The following is a 16,628-nucleotide window of genomic DNA, read 5'->3' as shown; positions in this document are numbered from 1 at the left end:
ACAACAAGTCCCACACACAGCTAGAAGCCCAATATTTTTTCAGAGGTAGATGCAGAAAAAAATATATTCAGTTTGCAACCTGATGGAGGTCTGTATAGATGGATTAATAAAACAAGTCCCACACACAGCTAGAAGCCCAATATTTTTTCAGAGGTAGATGCAGAAAAAAATATATTCAGTTTGCAACCTGATGGAGGTCTGTATAGATGGATTAATAGAACAAGTCCCACACACAGCTAGAAGCCCAATATTTTTTCAGAGGTAGATGCAGAAAAAAATATATTCAGTTTGCAACCTGATGGAGGTCTGTATAGATGGATTAAAAGAACAAGTCCCACACACAGCTAGAAGCCCAATATTTTTTCAGAGGTAGATGCAGAAAAAAATATATTCAGTTTGCAACCTGATGGAGGTCTGTATAGATAGATTAATAGAACAAGTCCCACACACAGCTAGAAGCCCAATATTTTTTCAGAGGTAGATGCAGAAAAAAATATATTCAGTTTGCAACCTGATGGAGGTCTGTATAGATGGATTAATAGAACAAGTCCCACACACAGCTAGAAGCCCAATATTTTTTCAGAGGTAGATGCAGAAAAAAATATATTCAGTTTGCAACCTGATGGAGGTCAGTATAGATGGACTAATACAACAAGTCCCACACACAGCTAGAAGCCCAATATTTTTTCAGAGGTAGATGCAGAAAAAAATATATTCAGTTTGCAACCTGATGGAGGTCAGTATAGATGGACTAATACAACAAGTCCCACACACAGCTAGAAGCCCAATATTTTTTCAGAGGTAGATGCAGAAAAAAATATATTCAGTTTGCAACCTGATGGAGGTCTGTATAGATGGATTAATAGAACAAGTCCCACACACAGCTAGAAGCCCAATATTTTTTCAGAGGTAGATGCAGAAAAAAATATATTCAGTTTGCATCCTGATGGAGGTCTGTATAGATGGATTAATAGAACAAGTCCCACACACAGCTAGAAGCCCAATATTTTTTCAGAGGTAGATGCAGAAAAAAATATATTCAGTTTGCAACCTGATGGAGGTCTGTATAGATGGATTAATAGAACAAGTGCCACACACAGCTAGAAGCCCAATATTTTTTCAGAGGTAGATGCAGAAAAAAATATATTCAGTTTGCAACCTGATGGAGGTCTGTATAGATGGATTAATAGAACAAGTCCCACACACAGCTAGAAGCCCAATATTTTTTCAGAGCTAGATGCAGAAAAAAATTATATTCAATTTGCAACCTGATGGAGGTCAATATAGATGGACTAATAGAATGATGCTATGCCCAAAAGATTTTACTTCACTAGGTGCAGTAAAAAAATTGGTATTCTATACACAGGTGGTATATCTTGCAACACAGATAGGCTACTCCACTGACTAACACACTCTGCAATAGGCCAAAAAGGATTAGCTTTGCTAGATTCAGCCAAATGCTATGAAAAAAACTTGCACAGCACTGGCACAGACCTGCCTGGCAAAAACTGATAGGAACTGATGTAACCTAGTCCTGAAAAGGACTCCAATTCCAATTAGTCTTTACTCCCACAATCTATCTATTTAAGAGCACAGACCTGCCTGATAAAAGTCGTAGGAAATGCTGTAACCTAGTCCTTAAAAGGACTTCAATCACAACTATTCCCTACTCCCAAGCTATCTGTAGATTTGTGCGAAAATTGGCTTGAAATTAACAAGGTATAGCGCACACAGCAACAGCGGTGCCGTCTAACACGCAGCTGCAGCAGTGAGAAAATGGTGGCGACGGGGAAAATGGCTTGGTCTTATAGGGCAAGGACATGTGACATACACTGCCAATGACACATGCCCTTGCTTATGTGAAAAAAAGCACTTCGCTCCGTGTGTGCGCTGCTGATAGGCTGACAGATTGCACCTCCCCACTGCAAATGCGGGAAAGAGAAAAAAAAATGGAGATCTTCATTGTTCCTGCAGAGATCCATCCCCTGCCCCTCCCCCCACCCCGCTGTACACTCAAACTGCGTATTAACATTAATTTTCATCATTACTGAGAAAAAATCCAGTTATGATTTTGGTGCACGAACAGTTATCGAACATAACCTCGAACAGCCGAATTTTTCTCAAATTGTTCGTGTTCGCCGAACGGCTCGAACACCGCCCAAAACAGCTCGAATTTGAGATTGGCGAACAGTTCGAGTAGAACAACGCTCATCTCTAGTCCTTGGTAGTGCTTTCTGGCACAGGTACCTCCTGCTTAGTAACCGAGTTCCAGTACCGTCAGCTGGTCTTCGGCAGTTCCATTGGCTCTTGTACCTTCTGCTACCCATCCGGGTTCCAGTACCGTCAGCTGGTCCTCGGTAGTTCCATTTGCTCTTGTACCTTCTACTACCCATCCGGGTTCCAGTACCGTCAGCTGGTTCTCGGCAGTGTCTTTGGCACGGGTACTCCCTCCTGCCCAGCCTGGTTCCAGCACGCCAGCTGTTTCTGGGTAGTGTCAACGTCACTTTGCCTCCAATGCGTTGTCCTGTCGTGTTGCGGTCGGGTTAGCCGCCTCTGTGGTGCCTGCAGTTTTGGTGACTCCTATGTGGGCTGCGGGATCTGGCAATGAAGGCTGGTTCCATAGTGCCAAAAGGACAAGCACCCCCTGTAGGACTGTGGGTTTTGGTAACTGCGGCCGGCTCGCGGCCTTGAACTTTTTTTTTACATGGGTACCTTCTGCTACCCATCCGGGTTCCAGTACCGTCAGCTGGTTCTCGGCAGTGCCTTTGGATTAGGTGCCTCCTTCTCGGTATCCAAGTTCCACCAACGTCTGCTGGTCCTTGGTAGTGCTTTCTGGCACAGGTACCTCCTGCTTAGTAACCGAGTTCCAGTACCGTCAGCTGGTCTTCGGCAGTTCCATTGGCTCTTGTACCTTCTGCTACCCATCCGGGTTCCAGTACTGTCAGCTGGTCCTCGGTAGTTCCTCAGCCTTCTTGTACCTTCTGCTACATTTCCAAGTTCAAGCTTTTTGAAATGGTTCTTGGTAATCACTCTGGATCTCCCTGACGAGGACCCTGAAGACGAGGACCCTGAAGACCAACCCTAAGAAGACGAGGACCCCGAAGACGACGACCCTGAAGACGAGGACCCTGAAGACAACCCCGAAGAAGACGAGGACCCTGAAGACCACCCCGAAGAAGACGAGGACCCTGAAGACCACCCCGAAGAAGACGAGGACCCTGAAGACCACCCCGAAGAAGACGAGGACACCGAAGACGAGGACCCAGAAGACCAACCCGAAGAAGACGAGGACCCCGAAGACGAGGACCCCCGAAGACGATGACCCTGAAGACCACCCTGAAGAAGACCAAGAAGATGACCCTGAAGAAGTTGACCAAGAGGACAAAGAAGAGAAGACAAGCACCAAGATACAGAAGAACAAGAGACAGAAAACCAAGAAGCAGAAATACAAGAAGCTGCAGAACAAAAAGCGGAAGAACATTAAGCATAAGACTAAAAATCAGAGCAAAAGATAATATCTAAATTATAAGCAGAAGATGACTAAGCAGTGTATGGGGGTGAGTCCGTTCCTCCTCGTGGTGCCCCTGGAAAAGACCTGCTGCTGCAGGCCAATCTGAACGCGGACAAATCCTGTTGTAAATCTTTTGTGACGGGCAGAACGAAAGGTGTAATGTCCAACCTTTTATAGATAACTACAGGAATGCCTGTCACAAATAAGAATATCATGAAGAAGAAGAATATGAAGAAGATGAAGAAGTAGAATATGAAGAATGTAAAAAAAAAGAATAATACGAAGAAGGTGAAGAAGAAGAAGATGAAGAAGGTGAAGAAGAAGTGGATGAAAAAGATGCTGAGGATGATGAAGGAGAAAGTGTGGGAGAAGTAAAAAAGAAGGTGAAGAGCATGGAAGTAGTGAAACATAAATATCTGACAAAATATAAAAATACTTAACATAGTCAATATTTCCGTAACTCTGAACGTCTTAAAAAAATATTAATTCCTGCTATTCCATTTGATTGGGCTAAACCTCTATGCCTTTATTGTCTCCCCCACCTCCCCCAATACATTCTACATTATTCTTAGCTGTTTTCCTTCAGGTAGAATTAACCTACAAGGAAAGAAAGGGTTTATTTTCATTCCGATATTTCTGTCCCATTGACTTGCATTGGTTTCCGGTATCGGAATCGGCGATATCCGATACTTTTTCGGTATCGGTCCGATCCAATCCGATCCGATATTTCCCGATATCGGAAGGTATCGCTCAACACTAGTAATAATCCCAAGATGGTGGAGGGAATAAGGGGAAGTAAGGACAGCACCGCGGTGTCTGTGGTACCTGTCTTGAAGCCTGTCCCCAGTGATGCCGGGACAACAGCAGGAAATATTGTTGACAGTTCCCCACCTGTTCTGACTGGTGCGAGTGCGGGCTGTGTGGGGTGTAATGCTGCAGATGAGGATATGGATACAGGAGTAGTGCATGGTGTGGCTGAAGTGAATGGTGCGGTTGAAGGAGAAGTGGATGTGAGTATGGGTCAGAGTGAGAGTGTGCGTGAGTAGCAGAGTGTGTATCCAAAAATAAGGGGGCTGGTTCCGTCGCACCCTTGTTGACAACAGGCTCGCATGTTCGCACTTTTGCGAGAGTTGCTGCTGGGAGTAGTGGTGAGCCCTTGTCAGGTGGCCCTGGGAGTGGTGACTTGCAATGGCGCTTCCTGGAGGCCCTGAGGAGGGGTGAAGAGTCTATCACTGTGGAGGATAGGAAGGTTGAATTGTCATTCTGGATAGACCGTTACGGTCTGTCAGCCTAGCGAGAGATAGGGGCCGAGAATATTAGGTGGTCTCTGCTGACAGGGGGGCAAGGTGGTGCCCGTAGGAATGTAGTCTGTCTCTGATGGGAAGGCAATGATGAATGCCCTTCCAGGGACAAGGTGGTGGAACTTCTTCTGGGGATGGGCATTGGGGCGAATGACATCTATGCCCTGATTCATCCCTACAGCGCCACTTTCTTCGATGTCAGTTTCGGGAGGCCAGAGGGCCTGGAGCTCTTCTGGTCTCAGTACGAGCTGGCTCGGAGTTGCCCTGAGTGGCGATGGTTCATTGTCCAGGCTATCTCTCACCAGAATTCGGTAAAGAAAGTGACTGTTCTGACCAGTAACGAATCTCTTTCTGGTATTTACATCATGATCTGGCTGGTGAGGTGGTCCAGGTGCCTAACGAACCTCTTTCTGGTATTTACATCATGACCTGGCTGGTGAGGTGGTCCAGGTGCCTAAGAAAAACCTGGCCAAAGATGGCATTTGGTCGGGGAGCCTGGACCTTTATGGCAAAACTAAAGGTCACAGGCTACTCGGTTTCTCATATTCCCACTTCAACATTTTTGGGAAGAGACCGAATCCTGATCTTCTACCAGGGGCAGCCGAAGCTCTGTCACAGGTGCGGTAGCCCTCACATTTCAGCGCTGGGTGTAAGGTGGAGAAGTGCGCGATGTGGGGGTGTGGGTCATCTTTCCACATCCTGTCGGGATATTCGGTGTAACCTGTGTGGTTCCTTAGGGCACGCTGCTATGCCAATGTTGGCCTGAATTCAGGGGGTGTTGGTCGGGAGGAAGAGAGGACCATCCCAGCTGGTGAAGGGACTGGCAGCAGCAGGGGAAGCGGGTGACCTATGAGGAGCAGACCTCCCCCCAAGGAGAGAAAGCTGGGACAGCGCCAGAGGAGACCGGCGAGGGAGCAAGGGGTTATGTCCCTGCCCTTGGTCCCTAGATCAGGGGAACTTGCAGCTGAGGTCCCAGACAGTGATATATATGAGGAGGTCAGGAGGATGGTTAGAGAGGATTGGGCCGCTGCTTCTTTATCCTCATCCAGTGAAGGTGTAGGTGAGGATGGGGAGGATGGGTGGCAACAGCAAAGGAAGAGGGAAAAAAAGAAGGTGAAGAAGGAGGAAACCACATAGGGCCAAATGTCAACGGAATGTTCATCCACCCTTCCTCCGGTGGAGCTCTCAAATCAGTACCAGGCCCTAAGTGAATCTCCCCTTTCTTCGGATGGGCGGTAGGAGGAGGGTCTGGTGCTGACGGTTGTGGACAAGGAGGTCGGGGCTGCGGGGGACGCCGGGCCTTCTGCATCGGAGGTCGAGGGAACTGGGCCCCTGGTAGGGGGAGTTGTCCCGGAGCCTCCTGACAAAGGTAAGGGGGTGCCTGATAAAGGCAAAAGTGTGCCTGATAAAGGCAAAGGTGTGCGTGATAAAGGCAAAAGGGTGCCAGTTAAAAGTGTGCTTAATAAGGGCAATAATGGTATGGATGAGTCTGTGTGTCTGAAGGGAGTAATTTCTTCCTCTGAAGAAGAGGGTGCTATACAGGTAAAGGGTAAGGTGGGGGGGAAGAAGCTTGCTGTCCAACTTGATCATTCATAATGGCGGAACTCACCCCGTTGACATTGGCAACCACCGTTGCCAGCATAAAGTCTGATGAGGCTAGGTTTAAGGCCTTTCATTTTCTCAGCCATCTTGATGCCGACATTTTGTTTTTGCAAGAGACCAGGTTGGCGGACCTCACATCCCCTGAAAAAGCAAAGAGGGAGTGGGTGTATGGGCCTTCCTATTGGTCTCTTGCGCCTGAGCCGTATAGCGGGGTGGCGGTCCTTCTCAAAAACGCAGATGTAGTATGCCAACAAATTATTGAGTTGGAAATGGGGAGGTGCTTGTGTGGCACCCCTTAGGGTACAGTCACCACAGGGGTACTGCAGCTCAGTTTGAGGTGTGGTATCTCCTCTTCCAGGTAAGGATGAAGCATTTCTCAGGACCCCACTTCACCACTCAACACTACACCACTCCTGTCCTGTAGGGGGCCTAAATGCACCAGGGTGCTGCCCCGGGCCGAGATAGAGGAGATGGGGGGAACCAAAAATAGGGGGAACCATGTAGTGGGTGAGGGTGGAGGACACACTTTTAGGAAACACTTATTCATTTATATTTAAACTACGGCCATCTTAGGTTCATGGTCTTGATTGTGATCTTAATCGCTGAATGTGGCCTTCTGCTAGAACCTGCAGCCTATTGAAGATACACGGTCCTCGTTCTCTGGCCTTGAGATGGGGAGCGGGTCAGAGTTAACCACTGTCTCTACCCGGTCAAGGTCCCTACCTAAGAAGGCCTGGAGGGGAGCGGAGGAGAAAGGCTCCACAGGCAAAAGGATCCCAGGGGGATACGGATGGAGCGGTATACGCCACCTGTATTTCTTACGCTGGCCCAGTCAGAGGGATTCCTGCTGCAAGAGGGGTGACAGGCCCCCAATATCTGACTTTGTTACTTCACGTCTCAGTCAGAAAAGCCCGGAGGCTTAGTGGATCCCAGGGGGATACGGACGGAGCGGCCTACGCCACCTGTATCTCTCACACTGCATTCACCCAGTGGGACCCAGCCTTACACTACGTTCGTACTACACATATACAGTCAGGAGAAGACCTAGTGGGAGAACTTGCCAAGGAGAGGAACACATACCAGAGGGGTCTTGACAGGTGCTCCTGATCTACCTGGAAAGTGCTGAACCCCCTTCCCGGAGGCCGCAGTATTCCGCGAGGAGCAGAGGGAAGCTTTGTGGCTAAAGTTCATCTGAATGTTGTAACATCCCTGGCGGCGTACTTGCATAGTGCACCACCTCCCACTATGCAAGACCGCAATCTTACCTGTCTGTCCAGTCTGCTATTCCTGCTCCAGTGCATGCTGTGTGCATGTACCTTGACTGTCTGCTTAGGGCGGCGGCGGCCCGGTTGCTTCCTGTTTCTTGTAGCTGCTGTGGACACACCCCTAATGCGTCTTCAGCCTATTGCTGTCTGTCCCTGGATATTTAAACCAGCTCCACCCTGAAGCTGGTGCCTGAGCAACTCTTACCTTCAGAGGGCTCCTTGCCTCTGATGTGCCAGGTCCTGTTCTGTTTCATACCTGTCCGCCAACCTGGGGGCTGTATTCCCAGGCCTGTCTGAACTATCTCCTAGCCTGTTTGTCCGCCTCTCTGGGGGCTGTATACCCAGACTCGCTCCTGTACCTTGTTGCAGTGTCAGTTCCTGTCTGAACATTCTCCTAGCCTGTTTGTCCGCCTTTCTGGGGGCCGTATACCCAGACTCGCTCCTGTATCTTGTTGCAGTGTCTGTTCCTGTCTGAACACTCTCCTAGCCTGTTTGTCTCTGTGTCCGTACCTTCCCTTTTCCTGCAGTCTCTGAACCTGCACCTAACTCCTACTCGATGTATCTGTACTTCTGTTGTGAGTTTAGAGTCCACTCGCTACTTCATTGCAAGTACCTTGTGTGTATCTGGTTCTGCCTTTCCCTTCCAGTCTGTTCAGTGTGAACAGAGCCCTGTCCTCTATGCTTTGCCTTGCTCACCGCTCCGGCGGTTCCTCTCTGCTCTGCCTTGCTCACCGCTCCGGCGGTTCCTGCCTGCTCTGCCTTGCTCACCACTCCGGTGGTTCCTTCCTGCTCAGCCTTGCTCACCGCTCCGGCGGTTCCTGCATGCTCTGCCTGGCTCACTGCTCTGGCGGTTCCTTCCTGCTCTGCCTTGCTCACTGCTCCGGCGGTTCCTTCCTGCTCTGACTTGCTCACCGCTCCGGCGGTTCCTTCCTGCTCTGCCTTGCTCACCGCTCCAGCGGTTCCTTCCTGCTCTGCCTTGCTCACCGCTCCGGCAGTTACTTCCTGCTCTGCCTTGCTCACCGCTCTGGCGGTTCCTTCCTGCTCTGCCTTGCTTACCGCTCCGGCGGTTCCTGCCTGCTCTGCCTTGCTCACCGCTCTGGTGCTTCCTTCCTGCTCTGCCTTGCTCACTGCTCCGGCGGTTCCTTCCTGCTCTGCCTTGCTTACTGCTCCGGTGGTACCTCTCTGCTCCACCTTGCCCACCGCTCCAGCGGTTCCTCTCTGCTCTGCTTGTCTACCGCATCTGCGGTTCTGTTCCTGAATCCCAGTCTGTACTGGACCCTATCCAGCCTGTGCTCCAACCTGCTAGTACCTCCCCGTCTGCTCGCCAGCCGTACTTGTCAGTACCCTCCTGTCTGCATACCAGCCGTGCCTGCCAGTATCCTCCTGTCTGCACTCCAGCCGTGCCTGCCAGTGCCCACCTGTCTGCATGCCAGCTGTGCCTGCCAACTCCCACCTGTCTGCGTGCCAGCCTAACCTGCCTGTTCCTGTATTCCCCGGTGTGGGTCAACAGCCGTGTCCGGGGTCTGGCCTGGAGTAGCACCTGGTCCCTCTGCTCAGTTCCTCCCTGGTGCACGGCGTCGTTAGCCATCGTGCGACCTTGGTTGGATCAGGTTGACACTTAGTTACGCCCCTCCAGGCACTCTCCGGTTCATGGCACAGTGGAATCACTAAATCACGCACACACCAGTCAGCCCGGGCATGTGAATAACAAATATGAGTAAAAACCCTGGATGACTTCACACCTCGCTTCAGCCTGTTATTTCCTGCGCGGCACTGCACCCACCATTCCTTCCTCACATTGCCCTGAGGCCTGCTCCGCCTGCGGGGAGCCATCCCATCTTAGCTGTCTGTAACACCGGCCTCAGTGGACTGAAGCAGCGCTGGTGTCCATCACCGGGAACCGTAGGTGGCGTAGTCGGAAAATACCACTCAACCCTGAAAGCCCAATACTTTTATGTGATGGCCCTGGGCACGGGACGGGTCTAGGCCATGACTGCATCCCCCGTAACACCTACACTGACCCGGCTCCGAGTAACCCCATCTCCCAGGGAGGGCTGAGAGCATCACAGACTTGGAGTAGTCGGCAGGATTGCGTGCCCGCAGCAACGGAAGAAGAAAATCCCATTGCCGTCGGGTACTGTGCACCTTTTCACTAAAAGACTGTCGTTATACACTCCATGTGGCGGCCGCCCAAGAAGAACGGACGCCATTATGTGTAAAAACAACGGCAACCAAAGTCCTCCCATCGTGGGCCTGGCTCCCCAATGGCGCCAAAAGTGCAGACCGCCCCCTCCAGCAGAGACTGTCTGCATAGTAGTGTCCGTCAAAACGGATGGGACATCCCTGGGAGTGCCCGTCAGCCAGCCGCCCTGGAGCCACCCCAAAAGAAGGAGGAGAAAAAGAACACACCTTGCAGCCAAGATGGAAGCAGCAGAAGAGAAGTCCTCTGAGGCCTCCAATGCTGTTCCACGAGCTGCCACCTTCCTCGGCATGAAGGGAATTCACCTGACCCCGGAGGAGGCCAAGTTCCTCCGAGGAGAAACCCAGGACCTGACCCGGAGGGTCAAAGAGGCCCAGCGATTGGTCGCCACGGAGTGGAGAGAGGCGGTGCTACAGAGGATCCAGGCCCGCCACCAGAGCTCGTCGTGTCGGTCCGAGGAGGCCGCAGCCCAGGCGGAGGAAGCCCCGGAGGCCGTGCCCAACACAGGAGCGGGTAAGGCGGAAATCCCCAGCCCGGGCGTGGGATGTACGGAAAGCCTCCTTTACCTCTATACAGCACCCCTGTCCCCGGGCGCCATCATATAGGAACAGCTATCGGCTCCGGAGGCCGAGGCCCAAGCCACCGCCGTCACCAGAGACCTGCTATGCCTCCCGGCTCCTGGCCCAGAAGGTCCTGAGTTTCATGGGGAATCCACCTGCCCCAACCAGGACTGGTCCGCATTAGTAGGGGATCTGCAGCGGCTTCCACTTTTGCCGCTCCCTGCACCTCCAGTCACCTGCCCGACGGCAGACGAGTATGTCTGGGACAACCAGGGGGGCGACCTGATGGACTTCCCCCAGGAGACCCGGCTGAAGCGCGGATGAGGGAGGAGACGTGCCGTGAGCAACTCCTCCAATTTGACAAGGAGCGACGCTAGAAGGAGGTCCGCTGCGAGCGCCTGGAGGTGCGTATCAAGGCTGCAAAGTCACGGAGGCCACCCGTCCAAGCCCCCGGCAGGAAGGGCTAATTGTACGCTTTCAACAGGAGGCCGCATTCGCAGCCCCCAGTTCCACCGAGACATTTTTGTAAACTGGCGGGACGTCGAGCCGCGGCTGGAGCAGGGCCACCCGGACCGGAACCTTTACCCAGGTGACCTGGTGTCCTACACCCGCAACCACGGGGAGCGTGGGTGGTACGCCCTGGACGTTCACAGGGTGTTCAAAGGGGATGCCCCCACTTACCTGCCCGTAGAGGACCGGTCAGGCTCTGTAGGCAAAAACGAGCCTTTTCCCCGGTGGGGATACCGCTTCTAAGCAGCCCTGGGAGATGTATCTCCCTGTTGAGTGAACTGTTTTGTTTTGGTTTTCTTTTCTACACCCGGATTTTGAGTTTGAAGAGAAATTAGTCCCTGCGGACACTGGCAGTAGACAGACTCCTTATTGTATATAGTTTTGCATCTACTTTTATGCAAAAACCACTTCTACTTCTACCTCAGACCTCAGAAGCAAAACCTGTCTGGAGTGGCTCTAATGGAGGTCCAACTCAGGATCTCTATGCCCTGCAGCCACCCCAGGGCCTATGTTGAGGGTTTGGGACAGGTCCCTCATGCTGCTGAACTGACGCTTTTCTACAATGTTTTCTACTGATCTGTCTACATGCATAATGTCTCTTTACTGTTTTTCTACATTTATACTATATTATATTTATATATATATCATGCAATGTTCGAAGTGTCCTCACCTCCCAAAAAGGTAAGATCGCTATTGTTATACAAAAATTTGAATGTCTGTACCACATTTTACTCCATTGCAGCCCACGGACGTGCTGTGTTTCACCAGGGGGGAATGTGGCGCCCCTGAGGGTTAAGTCGCCACAGGGGTACTGCACCTCAGTTTGAGGTGTGGTATCTCCTCTTCCAGGTAAGGATGGAGCATTTCTCAGGACCCCACTTCACCACTCAACACTTCACCACTCCTGTCCTGTAGGGGGCATAAATTAATGTGGCCTTCTGCTAGAACCTGCAGCCTATTGAAGATACACGGTCCTCGTTCTCTGGCCTTGAGACGGGGAGCGGGTCAGAGTTAACCACTGTCTCTACCCGGTCAAGGTCCCTACCTAAGAAGGCCTGGAGGGGAGCGGAGGAGAAAGGCTCCACAGGCAAAAGGATCCCAGGGGGATAAGGAGGGAGCGGTATACGCCACCTGTGTTTCTTACTCTGGCCCAGTCAGAGGGATTCCTGCTGCAAGAGGGGTGACCGGCCCCCGATATCTGACTTTGTTACTTCACGTCTCAGTCAGAAAAGCCCGGAGGCTTAGTAGATCCCAGGGGGATATGGACGGAGCAGCCTACGCCACCTGTATCTCTCACACTGCGTTAACCCAGTGGGACCCAGCCTTACACTACGTTCGTACTACACATATACAGTCAGGAGAAGACTTAGTGGGAGAACTTGCCAAGGAGAGGAACACATACCAGAGGGGTCTCGACAGGTGCTCCTCATCTACTTGGAAATTGCTGAACCCCCTTCCTGGTGGCTGCAGTACACCGCGAGGAGCAGAGGGAAGCTTTGCGGCTAAAGTTCATCTGAATGTGAGTAAAAACCCTGGATGACTTCACTCCTCCGCTTCAGCCTGTTATTTCCTGCGCAGCACTGCACCCACCATTCCTTCCTCACATTGCCCTGAGGCCTGCTCCGCCTGCGGGGAGCTGTCCCATCTTAGCTGTCTGTAACACCGGCCTCAGTGGACTGAAGCAGCGCTGGTGTCCATCACCGGGAACCGTAGGTGGCGTAGTCGGAAAATACCACTCAACCCTGAAAGCCCAATACTTTTATGTGATGGCCCTGGTCACGGGACGGGTATAGTCCATGACTGCATCCCCATTAACACCTACACTGACCCGTCTCCTAGTAACCCCATCTCCCAGGGAGGGCTGAGAGCATCACACTTGATCTTAGATGTACTCATGAGGGGACAGGAGCTTTGGCTCATAAATATCTATGGTCCCCAGACTAACCGGGATCATATATGTCTCTTTATGAGTATTAAATAGTGTTGAGCGAGCACTAAAATGCTCATGTGCTCGAAACTCGGGCCGAGCTCGCCGTGATACTCGGGTGCTCGACCCGAGCCACGAGCCCAATGTTAGTCTATGGGAGACCCGAGCATTTTTGCGGCGGCACCCCCGGCAGTCTTTTAAAAGCATAACAAGTGCCCAAAACGATAGTGACAGTGCTCAAATGACATGGGGACAGCATGGGGATCGCCCCAGGAAGGATTTCTGAACCCCAGGTCACTGCTGTCAACAACGTGGTCAGAGGTATTAAGCCACTTTTAAGGGTTCACAATAAAACGTTCAAAAATGAAACTGAAACTGCTTTCCTGTGAAATATGTTAAGGAAGTTCCTTTCCAGGGTAAAAACTTGTGTATATGGTAAAATAAATAACCCCCCCAAAAAAATACTCCTCCACACCTTGGGCTATGTTCACAAGTAGCATTTTTTATGTGTTTTTGCACTTTTGTATTGCTTTCAATCGTGACAAATGCATTCAACGGGAAATGTCATTTTAACATTTTACAACCTTACCTCGCCATGTGCTGTGTGACACATGTATACAGTGCTGAAAAGACAGGGGAACAGCATGGGGAAGACCCCTGGAAGTGATGCGCCCCCGGGGCCGTGTGTGCACGCGTGTGGGTTACCCGGAGCCGGGTCTCTGGGGGTTGTAGTCTCCGTGGCGGCGACCCGGTCCTGTGGCTCAGGGTGGTCAAACCAGTGGCAGTCTTTTATATGTTTTAGGTTAATGTCCGACTACGCCACCCATGGATTGCGGCTATTATGAACCGCCGCTGCAAGGCAGTCCACTGAGACTGATGGTGTGTGCAGCTGAGATAGTATAACTCCCACGGGAAGAGTGTAGCCCCAGGGCAGTGACGCGCCCCCTGGGCCATGTTCAAGGGATACCCGGAGCCGGATCTGGATAGGGGTAGTAGTCCTTGTGGCGGTGACCCGGTCCGTGCCCAGGGTGTCAGACTAAGTGGCGGTAAATTAGCAGTAGATGTAGGACGACTACGCCACCCGTTGAATGCAGCTATGGAGCTGCCGCTGCAGGGCAGACCGCTGAGGCCGGTGGAAGGATGGTGCAGCGTGGATAGTATAACCCCCAACGGGAGGGGTATGGCCTCAGGGCAGCCGACGTGGATGATGGGGGTAGTAGGAACCACTCAGAGACGATGCGGTGTAATTCAGGGTCTTTACTGGTGACAAAGATAGACCCTCCCGGAGTACTGGCTAGCGGTCGGGGCCTGGTCAGACCTTGAGCAGATGGGATCCCCCTTGGCCAGGCGGAGTTGTAGGCCTCCCCAACTAATTGTACTCTTCTGGCTTCCTTGCTAGAGGCGGGTAAAGGTAGCCCACGTCCCTGAGTGTACCGTGTGGTGCTCACCCGTATGGCCGGTGACTCGGGGCCTTCTAGTGGCTTCCGCTCCACGACGGAGGTGCTGGTCCCACGCGTGTGACCGTGCCTTCGGGTTTCTTGGCCAGAGGACCTGAAATCCCCTGCCGGTCGGTTTCTGCTGCTGGGTCAAGGTTAATCCCCACAGGCTCGGACTCCGGGTCCAGTGGTAACTCTTCAATCAGGGCGAGCTCTTCAGCTGCCAGCCCCTGATTCCTTTTAGCACTGCTCCCACTGAGCTCCTGATCTTTCTTTCCTAAGCTGCTCCTCTCCAGACCAGACTATGTCTCTGTCTGGGACTCCTCTTCTTCTCTTCTCTTCTCCCTAAAACTGCCTCAGCCCCAGCTTTATATAGGGGAAGTTCTTCCCCTCCCAGGACTGGGCAGGAGGTGTGGCATGCATAGGATTCCTGACCAAGAGACCTCCCACCTGCTCTCAGACATAACATTGCTATTACTGTGGAGACCAGACCCCTGGGGTGCCACATTCCCCCCTAGTGAAAGTTAGTACTCCGGGACTAAACATACTTTTATAAACATAACAAGGTGCAAACAATAACATTCTGATAGAGACAACACATAAGGTGGTCACGGCGTGTCCGCAACCGGGTGCAACTTTTGAGGAAAACAAGGGTGTCCATTTCACCAACACAGGGAGACGTAACTGTGGCACCCCAGGGGTCTGGTTTCCACAGTAACAAGCAATGTTATGTCTGAGAGCAGGTGGGAGGTCTCTTGGCCAGGGATCCTGTGCATGCCACACCTCTTGCCCAGTCTTGGGAGGGGAAGACCTTCCCCTATATAAACCCGGGGCTGAAGCAGGGTTAGTCAGTCAAGGAGAGTAGAGACAAGAAACAGTCACAGGAAGAAACAGCAGAAGCTCAGTGGGAGCAATACTACTACAAGTCAGGGGCTGGCAGCTGCAGAGCTCGCCCTGACTGAGAAGCTTTCTTACCGGACCCGGCGTCCGAGGCTGTGGGGACTAACTCTTGCCCAGCAGCAGAAGCCGACCGGCAGGGGATTTCAGGTCCTCAGGCCCAGAAACCCGAAGGCACGGTCACACGCGTGGGACCAGCGCCGCCATCGTGGAGCGGAAGCCATTAGAAGGCCCCGAGTCACCGGCCATACGGGTGAGCACCACACGGTACACTCAGGGACGTGGGCTACTTATATCCGCTTCTAGCAAGGTAGCCAGAAGAGTACAGTCAGTTTGGGAGGCCTACAACTCCACCTGGCCAGGGGAGATCCCATCTGCTCAAGGACTGACCAGGCCCCGTTCGCTAGCAAGTACTCCGGGAGGGTCTATCGTTGTTACCAGTAAAGACCCTGAATTACACCGCACCGTCTCTGAGTGGTTCCTGCTACCCTCATCTTCCACGTCGGCTGCCCTGAGGCCATACCCCTCCCGTTGGGGGTTATACTATCACGCTGCACAATTCTACACCGGCCTCAGCGGTCTGCCCTGCAGCGGCAGCTCCATAGCTGCAAATCAACGGGTGGCGTAGTCGACACTCAAATAACATCTATCAAGACTGCCACACACTGAGTTGACTCCCTGGGCACGGACCGGGTCCCCGCCACTCGGAGACTACAACCCTCATCTGATCTGGTTCCAGGTAAGCCCCCGTGCGCGAGACGCTGCGCGACACAGCAGGCCCAGGGGCGCGTCAACTTTGGCGTAGTCGGCAGGATTTCGTGCCCGCAACCACCGGTTACTGCATGTCTGAAAAAGAGACTTTTAAAACTTACCATCCGTGAAGTTTTCCCGCCATCGGTGAAGATTCCCGCCATCCGGCGCCATTTTCAGCCTTCTTCCCGCCATCTGTGAAGATTCCCGCCATCCAGCGCCATCTTCAGCCTTCTTCCCGCCATCCGTGGAGTTTTCCTGCCGTTGGACGCCATCTTGAGGACGCCGCGCGGGAAGAAGAGGGGCGTGGACTCCGAAAGCGCGCGAGAACTGAAGCCCCGCCTCACGTCCGGACGTTGCGTAAGGTCCTGGAAGGAGCCCAGCAGACGCCGACGTCACCGGAGCGCGACGGAAGGTCCTCAACCCTGACGATCTACTGCGGAGCCGCGGCCTACGGAACAGGATCATCGCAAGGTAGGCCACGGTCCACTAGGGGGGAGGAAGATGTCGAATGCGGAGGAGAGCTTCATTGCCTCAACCCCCGCCAGCGCCACCGCTGCTGCAGTTATGCCCTTCACCATGCCCTATATCCCGGGAGCAGCTTGGCTACCCCAGTACTCAGGGGAGTCACATACCCTGCATGACTTTAGAGAAAAGCTGGATAGCCTC

Source organism: Phyllobates terribilis, unplaced genomic scaffold, assembly GCF_046119375.1.
Source record: "Phyllobates terribilis strain yellow unplaced genomic scaffold, ASM4611937v1 Scaffold_7__3_contigs__length_470593459, whole genome shotgun sequence".
In the NCBI taxonomy this organism is placed as follows: domain Eukaryota; kingdom Metazoa; phylum Chordata; class Amphibia; order Anura; family Dendrobatidae; genus Phyllobates; species Phyllobates terribilis.
This window is presented reverse-complemented; position numbering follows the sequence as displayed.